Source organism: Chionomys nivalis, chromosome 19, assembly GCF_950005125.1.
Source record: "Chionomys nivalis chromosome 19, mChiNiv1.1, whole genome shotgun sequence".
Classification (NCBI taxonomy): Eukaryota; Metazoa; Chordata; class Mammalia; order Rodentia; family Cricetidae; genus Chionomys; species Chionomys nivalis.
Window position 1 is genome coordinate 29,909,857 of NC_080104.1, and position 13,092 is coordinate 29,922,948.

A 13,092-nucleotide genomic window follows, 5' to 3' on the forward strand; every position below is an offset into this window, starting at 1 on the left:
AAGTTTTAAAGGCTGTCTAATAGTCTAATAGCTTGCACCGAACAGTGCCTCCTTTAATTTAAAATCGTGATATACTTCAGAAAGCAATCTCATCTTACACAATGCGAAGTGGAGAGTTTAAGGACTAAGAACGACAACCACCCTTTTCTTTAAAAAATAAAATGTAATGTGTGTGTGCGCACGTGTGAATCTTTTCATTAGCAAATCTTCGTGCATGCAAAATACTCCCAAGATATGTATATGACTGATTAAACACCAGCTCACACAAAACAAGAGATGCTGTAAAACACGATGTCTTTTCCTTTTTTTTTTTTTTTTTTAAGATTAACCTGGACCGTGCCCCGGAACGTCCTTTGCTAGCTAAGGTACCCTCCAAAGCCTGTGTTTTCCCGCGAGAGGGGACTCTGGGCCTGCGGCGCCCAGCTCCCTGAGCCGCCCGCAACCTTCCCACCCCTGCCCTGCACAGGCCGCCCCGCCCCCCCGGCCCGCGGCGGACAAAGCGGCGCCCCGGCTCCCCGCGCGGCCCGACCAGGCGCTGCACAAAGCACCGCACTTCCGGCCCGCGCCCGCCCGGAGCCGCCGCCCCCAAGCTTTCCGTACTTACGATGGCCTGCGCCTCCGGCACCGGCGCGCGCCGGCCCGAGCCGGCACGGCGTGTGGCTCGGCGACGGGCAGTGCCCAGAAGACGCACAGACGCGGCCGACCGCTAGGCCCGCGCTGCCTCCCGCTCGCCTGGCCGCGGCCCGCGCTACCGCCGACGCTGCGCAGACACCGCAGCCCACGACCTCACTTCCGCCCGCCGCGCGCTGGCCGGGGGCGCGCCGGGCACGTGACGTAGCTGCGCGCGCGCGCGTTCCGGTAGGCGTGCGCGAGGTGCCCGGATGCTGGCACGCGCGCCCAGGCCCCAGGCCTCAGCTCAGGCTCATTTGGAAACATAGAAAATAGTTATGGCTCGTAGTAACTTCGGGAGAAAATATATGTCGGTTCGCATTACGTTTACTTAATAATTCCTTTTTTCTGTTTTTTTTTAACCTAGTTAATCCTTTTATTTTCTTTCTTTTTTTATTATTTTTTTATTCTTTTTATTCTTTCTTTTAAGCTTTTCTCTTGTTATTGTTTTGTTTTGAACCGTGATGGCCTTGAACTTACAGACCTGCCTGCCCCTAGAGTACTGACGTTAAAACAACAATCACCATACACAATACTAAGATTGTATTTCTGTTTTCAATTATGCGTATAATTGTGTAGCCGTGTGTGGGTTTGCTCGCATGAGTGATGGCGGAGGGTTGGCACAGAAATAAAAGGCTTGCGATCTTCTCCAGGTGGAGTTTTGAGCCGCCCAGCGTGAGTGCTGGGAACTCCGCTGAGCCATCTCTGGGACTCCCCACCCCCATTCTTTATTCATGTTATTTGTGTGTGTGTGTGTGTGTGTGTGTGTGTGTATGCCTGTATGTATGTGCACAGCTGTGTGCCTGCTTAATAGCCCTCAGAGGTCAGAAGAGGGAGTTACAGATAGTTGTGAACCACCGTGCGGGTGGGTGCTGGAAATCAAACCCAGGTTCTCTGCAAGAGCAAACAGCAAGCGTTCTTAACCACTGAGGTGTCTCCACCCTCCACCCCCTTTTCTTTTTGAACTCCTATTTCCATTCCACTGCCACCCCAAGATTGTTACCTTATTAAGCTTGTGTCTGTCACAAGAGCTAGGAAACACCAAGCACTTAGGGCAAGCCCCAAACCACACTAAGTTTACAGAGCAGAAAAGCCAACAGAAAGAACACATGCCTGGAAATATATGAGAATAAAGAGCCGGGCCTGTGGGTGAATGAATGCCTTTAATCCCAGCATTCCCCAGCAGAGGCAAGTGTATTTCTGTGAGTTCCAGGCCAGCCTAGTCTACGAAGCAAGTACCAGGACACACAGGATTATTACACAGAGAAACAAAAACCCTGTCTCAAAAAAGAAAGAAATTAAACAACACAAAACAAACAAAAACAGGGAGGTGGGGAGCTTGTTAACTTCCTACCAGATATAAAGACATATTTAAAGGCTGCAGTCAATAAAGCTCACCAGTGCATAGATAAACAAACCAATGAAATGTAGTTAAAAAAAAAAAAAAACAGAAGTATACTCAAACAATTTGGAGAAGTTGAGATTTGATGAAGTATTTCAAATCACTGGGTGTTATACTTTGGATCTTCACCATTTGCCTAAATCTCCATCAATGCCTTGGCTACTAGCCTGACAGCTGGAACTACTTAGACTACACAGACTCAGAGATTTGCCTGCTTTGCCTCCTAAGTCCTGGATGAAGGACATGTGCCACCATGCCCGGCTTTTCTCAGGCATGACTAGCTGGGGTAAAGAAGGATTGTTAAATAAATAGTACTAGGATCAAAATGTAACTATAGACACGGTATAAATTGTATCTATAACTCATGTACCAGGATAAATTCCAAATTAAAAAAAAGGCATACAAGTTTTAATTGTGGAAATAAAAAAAAAAAAGAAAACATAGGGAAATTTTAAATTTGGAGTAAAGAATATCTTTCTCAAAAGCCAGAAATAATACCTATGGAAAAACACTGACTGGCAGGGCAGTGAGCAGATTAACAGATAAAAGCGCTTACCACTCAAGCCTGGGGATCCCCAGAGCCCAAGGGTGAAAGAGGACAGACTACACAAGTTGTTTTCTATCCTCTGCACAGGCCCCATGGAGCAAGTGCATGCACATGCAAACACACACAAATTAACAAATAAATCATTTGTTTAATGTTGCATGGAGAAATTACCCTAAGCAAAACCAAAGGGCCTATGATTAACAATGAAACATATAACACAAAGGGTTACTCTCTTCAGTATTCCGAGACCTTCCAGAAGCCAACAAGAACCAATTTCACTAGTCAGTAAAGAAATTAGTAGAGTTCACAGCAAAAGACATACAAATAGGGTCTTGGGGATATGAAAAAAGTCAACCTTATCTTTACAAAGAAAAACTCAAGTTAAAACTTTGAGACACAGGACTTTGGAGGCAGAGACAATGAGGACTGTCTCAAGGTTAAAGCAGTCTGGTCTACACGGTGAGTTTTGAGTTCTAGACCAACAAGATCCTGTTTCAACAAAAACTACAACAACAAAACAGAACTTTGAACAAGCAAATGTTATGGCAGTATTTCTCACCAGTGGCTGGGAAGCATTGATTAAAAAAGAAAAGGAAATATCTTTTATTGGTGCAAAGCTGCAGAAAATGGGCACCAAATTGCTGTATTGGAGAAGAAACCACCTGTTTTTTTTTTTTTGTTTGTTTGTTTTTTGTTTTTTTTGTTTTTGTTTTTATCAAGATCAGTGCACACAAAGCTTTTAGCCAAGCAAATCATTTCTGAAAGCTTATCTATATAGGGTTTTCCAAGTAACAGAACTTATAGAATGATTTTATTCATATATATATATATATGTGTGTGTGTGTGGATATATATATATGTATATATAATTAAATTTTTGTATTTATTAGAATGACTTACAGGCTGTAGTCCACCTAATCCAACAATGGCTGGCTGTGAATGAAAAGTCCAAGAATCTAATAGCTGTTCAGTCTGAGAGGCTGGATGTCTCAGCTGGTCTTCAGTAGACGCTGGAATCCTAGAAGTAGGTTCTAATGCTACTGAGGGAATGGACTTGTTAGCAAGGTGAGAGCAAAACAGCAAAGAGCAAAAGCTTCCCTTCTTCCATGTCCTTATATAGGCTTCCAGCAGAAGGTGTGGCCCAGATTATAGGTGTGTTTCCCACCTCCAGATTAAAGGCTGATCTTCCTATTTTAAATTAAGCAAAAACCCATCACAGGTGTGCCCCCCATTTTAATTCCAGATGCAGTGACGGTAATAACCAAGAACAGCCATCACACACTTATAGACACCAAGCCCATGCCCACTCTGGAGAGCATCCTTTACAACAGGAAAGTGCAGGAAGCTCTGGATGCTATCCTGGTGTCTGGGACAAATAGCTGTGCTGAACTTTTATAGTCTAAGGATGGGGCTGTTTCTGCCCCAGGACAAGATATGATCTGAGAAGGCTGCTCTTCATTCCAAGTATGGTTTGAAAGAGTTCTCCTTAACAAGTTCTAAGCTGTCTTGGGACATCATGATGCTACTATAGAAGAATCTACACTTTAGCCAACAAGCTCAGACCGTCACTCATATGACCCCCCCCCCCCCCCCCAGTAACTCATGATGTCTTTCCAAAGCCAATTCCGAGAGAAAAAATGTCTCACGCTGTAAAATGTATTCCTGGCTGTCTTGAAAAAAAAAAAAGCAAACATTATTCCTCAACCAACTGACGAGCTGCTCCTCTAGTCTTCTAGATACAAGCCTCTGATGGATGGTTACTGTGAATTGTCACCCTGATGGGATCTAGAGTCCCCAGGGAGATGGTATGGCTCTATAGGAAATTGATTATGTGGACTGTGTTAATGGATGTGGGAAGACCCATCTTAAGTGTGGATGGGACCATTCCTAGTGTCAGGAACCCTGGCCTGTATAAAATGCAGGAGGTGAGCTGAATGTCAACCCAGATTCTTCCATCTTTGATTCTTAACTGCGGGTACAATGTGGCCAGCTCCTTCAAGTTACACCCTGACTCCCTTACCATGGTGGGCTATATAACCTGGAACTGTGGGCCATGTGAACTCTCTCTCTCTCTCTCTCTCTCTCTCTCTCTCTCTCTCTCTCTCTCTGTCTCTCTCTCTCTGTCTCTCTGTCTCTCTGTCTCTCTCTCACACACACACACACATACCCTTTCTTTCTTAAATTGCTTTTGTTAGAATTTTTTTGCTTTGTTGTTGTTTTGAGGAGGGTTTTACGCTGTAGCCCTGTCTAACCTGGAACTCCCTATGTACACCAGGCTGGTCTCAGATTAACAGAGATCTGCCATTGCTTCCCAAGCACTTGAAGGCAAGCACCACCACACCTGGCTTTGTCTGGGTATTTTTCTGACAGTAACAGGAACGGAAACTAAATGCATTCATTATTTTTTGTTCCTGTGATAAAATATCATGACCATAAACAACCATGTATTGTATTTTGGCTTACAATCCAGAAGGTTAGAGTTTATAATGTGACCCGTGATGGGTGGTGGATGGCTGGAGCAGGAAGCTCACAGGTCACATCTCCACCTGCAAACCCAAAACAGAGACGGTGAACTGGAAGCAGAGCTAGGCTATAAACACTCAAAGCCAGCCCCCAGTCTCTTAGTTCCTGCAGCAAACCTTAACCTCATAAATGGTCCACAACCTCCTCAGACAGCGTCACCAAGGAATCAACTGTTCAAATACCTGAGCCTCAGGGACATCTACACCACCACACTCCAATAGAACCCCACACAGGTGAGCACCGTGACATAAAAACACTGCCTGATCACCTGCGCAGAACCATGCCTCATAAAAGTAGCCCTATAGAACTCTCTAGCAAGACAATTTATTTTGTCCTGCTATGGCTGTAGCTACCATGTATCTTTTTATGTTTTTGTTTTATTTTTCCTTTTGGTTTTTTGAGACAGAGTGTAACAGTCCTACTATATATCTTATATATTCCCTATTTTTGCCCTCTGTCTTGGTGAATTCTTCCACTAGCCTGTCAGTCTCAGCCTGCTAAGCACAAACAACCCTAGTGCCCATTACTAGGGGTGGTTAAGTGCACTCTGGCTCATCTATGTAGTAGAAGTTCTAAGTAAAACAAAAAAGAAAGAGAAAGAGAAAGAAACAAGAAGCCTTTCCACATATCAAGGTAGAAGTATCTCCAAATACATCAGAATCAAAATGGGATGTATATGTGTGTGTATTTTATATATATGTATAATATAATTTTAATATTGTGAAATTTAAGCCAGGTGGTGGTGGCGCACGCCTTTAATCCCAGCACTCAGGAGGCAGAAGCAGGTGGATCTTTGTGAGTTTGAGGCCAGCCTGGTCCTCAAGAGCTATTTCCAGGACAGGCACCAAAAGCTACAGAGAAACCCTGTTCCAAAAAAAAAATTAAGAAATAAATAATAAAAAATAAACTGTCATGAAATTTCAAAAGCATTAAAAAAAACAAACAGCATAAATTGCCTGTGGTGAGGCTGCGATAGAGTGGGACCTGAGCATGTGTGGGCATGATCAGGAGAAAGATAATATTCATGAAGTTCTTCTTTCAGTTTTGACTCATATCAATGTATCTAAAATTAGATGCAAAATAGAAACCTCATATATTTCTAGAAGTACAAAGACTGTTCATAATCCTTTCAGAAAAAAAGTTTGGTTGTCTCTTATAAAACTAAACATATATCTAAACAACCATCCTACAAATTGTGCTTCAGAGAAGTGGAACCATACATTCATGCAAAGATTTATACAGAAATGCTCACAGCCATTCGCTGATTATAGTTTGGAACCACAACGTACCCATCACTAGGAGGCAGGTAATTGAGCTTGTGGTTGTAAGAGCTTGAAGACAAATTTCTGTCGTTTCCCAAGTACAGCCATTATTAAAAATTATAGTCTAGGACTGACAAGATGGCACAGCTGGTGAAAGCATTCACTGTCAAAGCCTGATGACTTTTCATTCAGTCCTTGGAACCTATAGTGGAAGAAGAGAATTCATCCCTGAACGTTGTCCTCTGCCCTCACATGCCTGCGGTAGTATCCATGCACTCACCCATCCCCCAAAACACTGTAAAGTGCAATACTATGCTTCAAGGTGTCTGTACTTCTAGGGTAGCCACACTATGCCCAGTAAGATATGATGCTTGCTATGGACTTTATGAATTTTGCTAACTGGGTAATGTTTTAATTGTATCTATAGCTGTTCTGGTTTCCCCATTACATTCATGATATCCATCTTTGTAAACAATTTTTAAATATTATTTAAAATATTGCTTGGCCTATTAACTCTAGCTTCTTATTGGCTAGCTCTTACATATTAATTTAACCTATCTCCATTAATTTGCATATAGCCACGAGGCTGTGGCTTACTGGGTAAAGTTCCGGTGTCTGTCCCTGGCAGGGCTACATGGCTTTTGCCTGACTCTGCCTTCTTTCTCCCAGCATTCAGTTTAGTTCTCCCTGCCTACCCTATTCTGGCCTGCACAGGCCTAAGACAGTTTCTTTATTAACCAGTGTTATTCACAGCATACAGAGGGGAATCCCATATCACCTCCCCTTTTCTGTTTAAATAAAAGGGAAAGTTTTAATTTTAACATAGTAAAGTTACATATACAAAACAGTTATCAAGCAAGAATTACAGTTACAATACTTACATATACTTTATCTTTTATCATAACTAAAGAAAACTGTAACTATTTATTCTTCAACACCATCAAAGACTCCAGAAGGATATATTACCTAAGTAAACAAGAAGTACATTGTAAGCAACTCCCAAAACTCTAGAATTGACAGAGACATCTTGCTGCCTATACAGTCACCCAAAGTTTTTCTGTATCGTTAGAGCATCCATCTTCAGCCCACAGTCCCAAATATCCAGCAGACTTTTCAATGAAGCAGGAAATCTCATAGACAGTTCTGCCTATATTGGCAATTTGTCAGTTACTTTCTTCTGTGTCCTACAGAATGTTTGTCAGTCTCTTTCATGAAGTAGGAATCCTGAAGGATAGTCTCACCTTTAGGCAAGTTCAGCAGTCATTTCTCTGTGGGTCCTGCATGTCCAGTTCACACAGCATAACATCAAGCAGCCCAGGCAGGATCAGTTTCTTGCCCAAATGGCTATCAAACTTCATAAGGAGCCTCTTTGATGCCCATCTTCCTCTTGAAGTAATTTGTAATAGTGCTACCAGGAGCAAATGTGTCTCATGTCATGAAAAGTCCTAACTTCTTAAAACATCTTAAATGCCTTATTCTGAAGGTCTCTGAAAGATTTAAAAAATACCTTTCTAATTGAAATATATCTCTATATATATCTAGAAAACTTAACAAACATGACTACAAGTTTGACTATTATAGATGGCTATTAACCTATATTTCTTAATTATGTATTACATTTTTAAATAAGCTGGATAAATGCAATGCCTTAACCAAGAGCAGATATATATATATATATATATATATATATATATATATATATAACAAAATTGACCTTAAATTTCTATCAATAAAGCAAGATCCATACCAATGCAAATCTCTATAGCATATGCCCTTTAAATGTAAACAAACATTTATAAGCAATCATTTAGGGAATTTGGGTGTAGTTCTCTCCAAACTGCTTCCTGCTTTTTTGGGGGGTTTTCATGCTGACTTTTCAGGGGATCTTGGTCCATCAAACCACATTAATCTGGAAAGATTCCACAGGTTCTCATCCTCTGTGGAAACAAAAGAAGAACCTCTTTTTCAAAGCAACATATCCTTAGACTCAAATTTTGGAATCAAGATATCTTTATGTTGGCTTAACTTAGCAGTCCATACAATGAAATGTCTTTCATTATGTAGCTCTTTAATAGTCAAAAAATTTAAAGAAAACACAATGATATTCATAATCTAGACTCTCTGTGTATATTCCATCTTTATGTGGCTTATTTTCTTTATTTCTTTAATCTATGACTGTCTATACTCTGTCTCTTTAAAGACTCTATTTTATTTTTTATAAACCATTTACTTGCTTTTATAACTCTTTATACTCTTTTTTTCTCTCTCTCCCCAGCCTATATACATTTTTAAAACACACTGTGTCTTTATTGCATATCTGTAATCCTTTTCTGACCAGAACTGTTTTTTTATGCTAAGTAGGTATGGCTAGGGAATATGCAGCCCTGCCTGCTTGCTCAGCCCAGTCCAACATGCCAAAGGCATGTTTGTTGCCTCTGAGAGCCATGCACATGGCCCCATTTTTAGGCACACAGTGGGTCTTTCTCCATTAAGCAAGTTGTAGCACTCTGCTCACAGACCCCATTTAAATGCTTGGTCTCCTGAAAGAGCCAGAGTTTGTGCTGGCAGTGTGGCCCAGGAAGCTGCCGGTTTGAAACTGCGCAGCTTTTCTCCTGCTACTGCTGAATCAGGAAGACCTCTCTTAAAGGAGCTGTGGCACGCTGCCAGCAAACAGCAAGAAGCTGTGTTAAATCCTGTGTTTTTGTGTGTTTCTAGAATTCTTTTTAAAGCTCTCTCAGGTTTTATGTGGATTTAGTAAGCACATGTTGGAGCGCCAATTTGTACTAAGAGGTTGCTTGTTTGTTCCTGGCAGCTCAGACCTGAAATAATTACACAGAACCTATATTATTTAAAACACTGCTTGGCCTATTAGCTCTAGCTTCTTATTGGCTAACTGTTACATATTAATTTAACTCATCCTCATTAATCTGTGTATTGCCATGAGGCTGTGGCTTACCAGGTAAAGTTTTGGCATCTGTCTCCGGCAGGGCTACATGGCTTCTCTGTAAACAATTTTTGATTAGAGTTTTTATGTACCCTGGATAGTTATCTCAAAAACAAATCACTGGTTTTTCTAATTTTAATTATTTGTACATGTGTATGGGGGGTTCATGCTTACATTAGTGCAGGTACCCTCAAAATCAAGAAGAGGATGTCATATCTCTTGTGGTTGGAGTAATGAGAAGTTGTTAACTGGACACTGGTAACTGAACTGAGCTCTCTGGAAGAGCAGTACCCATTCTGAATCTCTGGGCCATCTTCTCCAGCCCAAATAGGTGAATTAAAGAGATGGATTTGTGGGTATGTTTGTTTGGGTCTCATGTAGCCTGGGCTAGCCTCAAACTCATTATTTAGCTGAGGCTGGTCTTGAATTCCTGATTTTCCTGAACCTTTTAAAGTAGGAATACAGGTGAGGGTATGCCTGTTCAAGATGAAGTCGTTTAGTTTTTGATACTATCAAACTTTTATCCAGAAGAATTGTACCAACTTATAAATGTACAAGCAGGATTGCTATTTGTCAGTTTATCCAACTTCTTACACATTGAATTTTCACTATTTTTGTAGTTTTTATAACTGAAAATCTATATTTTATTCATTTTAGCTGTACTTTTCAGATTATAACTATGTTTACTTTGTAGAATGTTGGCTGCATGTGCTCTTTCTCTTCTGTGACTGACTTACTTATGAGTTCATTGCTCACTTTTTTAGAGTTTTAATGTTTCTCTAGCCAATTAATTTGTTGCATTAAATAAAGAGTTAATGGGAAAATATGTTTTTAAATCAACCAACTAGCTGGAGACAAAGGTGTATTATTATTATTGTGTGTGTGTGTGTGTACATTTATGATGTGAGAGGACACACACCATGATGTTCACGTGAAGGCCAGAGAACAACTTTGTGGAATTCTTTTTCTTTTTTGACCTTGACATGACTCACGAAACACAACTCAGGACTTCTGGTTTATTTGCCAAACATTTTATCCATTGAGCCATCTCACAGGCCCCAGGTTGCAAAGTTTTTGAGAAAGTAAAGTTCTAGTTAAATTTAGTATGTTCAGTTGGCCTCAGAATCTAGACCATCTTACCTCTGCCTTCCAGGTACTGAACCCACAGGTATTCACCACCAAGCCCCACTCCACTTTCTTTTATCATACTAGTAACTGAGGTAAACAAGGAAGTGGGATTAGTCACAAAGTAATTTGACTGAAGGCCACAGAGGCAGCAGGGTGTGTGCACATTCCAGTGTGGCCCCTCATGGCCTCCTGTTGAGTTTAGACCGGAAGCTAAACTTTCAGTACAGACACTTGTGGGCTAGAGTGGGAGCTCACTCATTGACCGTGGACCTTCTGAGAGCAGGTGTGCATGCTCCCTCACCCACAGTGGGCCTTCTGAGAGCAGGTGCGCATTCTCACTTACCCACAGTGGGCCTTCTGAGAGCAGGTGCACATGCTCCCTCACCCACAGTGGGCTTTCCTCTTCCTCCTCTTCTTGATAGGGAACTGAGACCCAAAGCCCATTTCACTAAGGCAGAAAACATTCTAACAGACACTTCAGCATTTTCACTAGTTCCTGGACCACATATTTATACCAACCTGTATTCAAACACTACCTTTTTCTATTATAAGTTATCTTTTCATCATTTAAATTATCTATCTGTCTGACTGTCTGTCTTCATTAAAGAAAATTTGTAGGGCTGGAGAGATGGCTGGCAGTTAAGAGTAGTGGCTGCTCTTAACCACTTCTCTGTCTTCAGCTGCACTACATCTGCATACTCCCCCTTCCCCACATGCACACACACACACACACACACACACACATATTTAACCTAAAGTGAAGGGGAAATTCAGTAAATGCAGAAACGTAGGAAGAAGAAAAACATCTGCATTTTTAATTGCTGTGAAAAAAAAATCCTGATTCAAAGCAGCTTGGGGAGGGAACGGTTTATTTGGCCCACATATCTTTTTCACAGTCTGTCATTGAAGGAAGCCGAGGCAGGGGCTCAAGCAGGGCAGGAAGTGAAGCAGAGACCATGGAGAAGCACTGCTTATTGGCCTGCTTCCTTGTACAAGCCAGGGCCACCTTCCTAAGGATTGCATCTCCATAGCAGCATAGACTCCCCAACATCAATCAGGAAAACGCCTCATAGACTTACCCATGGATCGATCTGATGATGTTCCCTCTTCCCAAATGACCCTCGTTTGTGTCAAGGTACTGAAAACTAGCCAGCACAGTATCTATAGATTCTGTTGACGTAGGTGGACATAGGGCCTGGCTGATGACCGGCAGGCACCTTCCCTTGGTCTCTTTCCCATGGGGGCAGCACCCAGCATCTCCTCCCTTTAGGTAATTTAGGGTCAGGCATTTCATGGCAGAAGGGCAGATAAACAATCCCATTGTCAAGCAGTTTTGGTTGTAAGAGCTGTGACACAAAGTTTTCCTTGAACGGGACTATTAAATAAAAGTCCTGCTTACTGTCCCCTGTATAAGCATGAGGGGGCATATGCTTAACGCTGTAGAACATACAACCCGACCCACCACCTTAAAGATGATCCAAAGGTATTTAAAACTAAGTCCATCTTTCAGTCATGGTAGGGGGTCTTCCCAATTTTCATCTGGGGAATCTGCACCTCCCTCTACCTGAGTTCATAAAAAGAACACTCCAAAAGGACATGGGGACTTTGGGTCTTAGGCCTTAGGATCTTGGGTCTTGCTCAGACCTGTTCCCATTCTGGGGAGTGTATTCTACACATTTTCTTTTTAAATGAATGCACTCTTTGACTACTTCTATTCTGTGCCTTGTCTGATTCATTGTTCGAGACACAAAGAGCCTAGAAACAACATAATGAGATACACAAGGAACTATCATTCAAAAAGTATGATAGTTTTGTTTTGTTGTTTGAAAACAGAATCTCATGAATTTCCAGACTGGCCTTGAGCTCACCATGTAGCCAAGGATGACTGTGGGCCTCTTCATCCCACCGCATTTCCCAAGTGTTGCCATCACCATGTTATATACACCAGTTGTGTATCACCATGCTCTCTCTCTCTCTTTTTTTCTCAATTTGTTTGTTTTTTCGAGACAGGGTTTCTCTGTAGCTTTGGAGTCTGTCCTGGAACTAGCTCTTGTAGACCAGTCTGGTCTCGAATTCACGGAGATCCACCTGCCTCTGCCTCCCGAGTGCTGGGATTAAAGGCGTGTGCCACCATTCCCTCTTTATGAGCTTGCTTTTTGTTTGTTTTTGTTTTTGAGACAGTGGCTATGTACCCCAGGCTGGCCCCAAACTTGTGATCCTCTTGACTCAGCCTTCCCAGTTCTGGGATTATAGTTCTGTACTAACACACCCGGATCCTTCTTCATTTATTTCTTTAATCGTTATATTTTATATTCTAAGCTATCACAATCCTATGTAACTTATTGCGGAGACTTCCAGCTTTGCTCCTTGGTTGCTATTTCAGTTTTGACAGCTCCATTTCCCCGTTTTGTTGAGCACGCAAGTCCTCCTTTCTGGCTCCCGGATGTTCCAGGTTCAGCTTGCCCTTGGTTTGCCCCAGTCTGGCTGCCATGCACTTATCCACGAAGCTCTGTGTTTAGAGGCCAAGATTAGGATACTTAGAACCGCCTTTGAGCTGGTATCTAAGCTCCTGTTAAGCGCAACCCTTCAGGCTCCAGCCCGCAACTCGGCGGGCACC

General features: G+C 42.0%; 1 protein-coding gene across 4 annotated transcripts in view; it reads right to left on the reverse strand.

The window, feature by feature from the left end:
• Fam168b (family with sequence similarity 168 member B) overlaps positions 1-806 on the reverse strand; it is a 31,699-nt gene extending 30,893 nt beyond the window's left edge. For all 4 annotated transcript variants that reach the window (XM_057751211.1, XM_057751210.1, XM_057751209.1 and 1 more), the window contains exon 1: positions 605-806. The gene's annotated coding sequence lies outside the window, so the exon portion shown is untranslated. The remainder of the gene's footprint in view (positions 1-604) is intronic.
• Between the last annotated feature and the right edge of the window lie 12,286 nt (positions 807-13,092).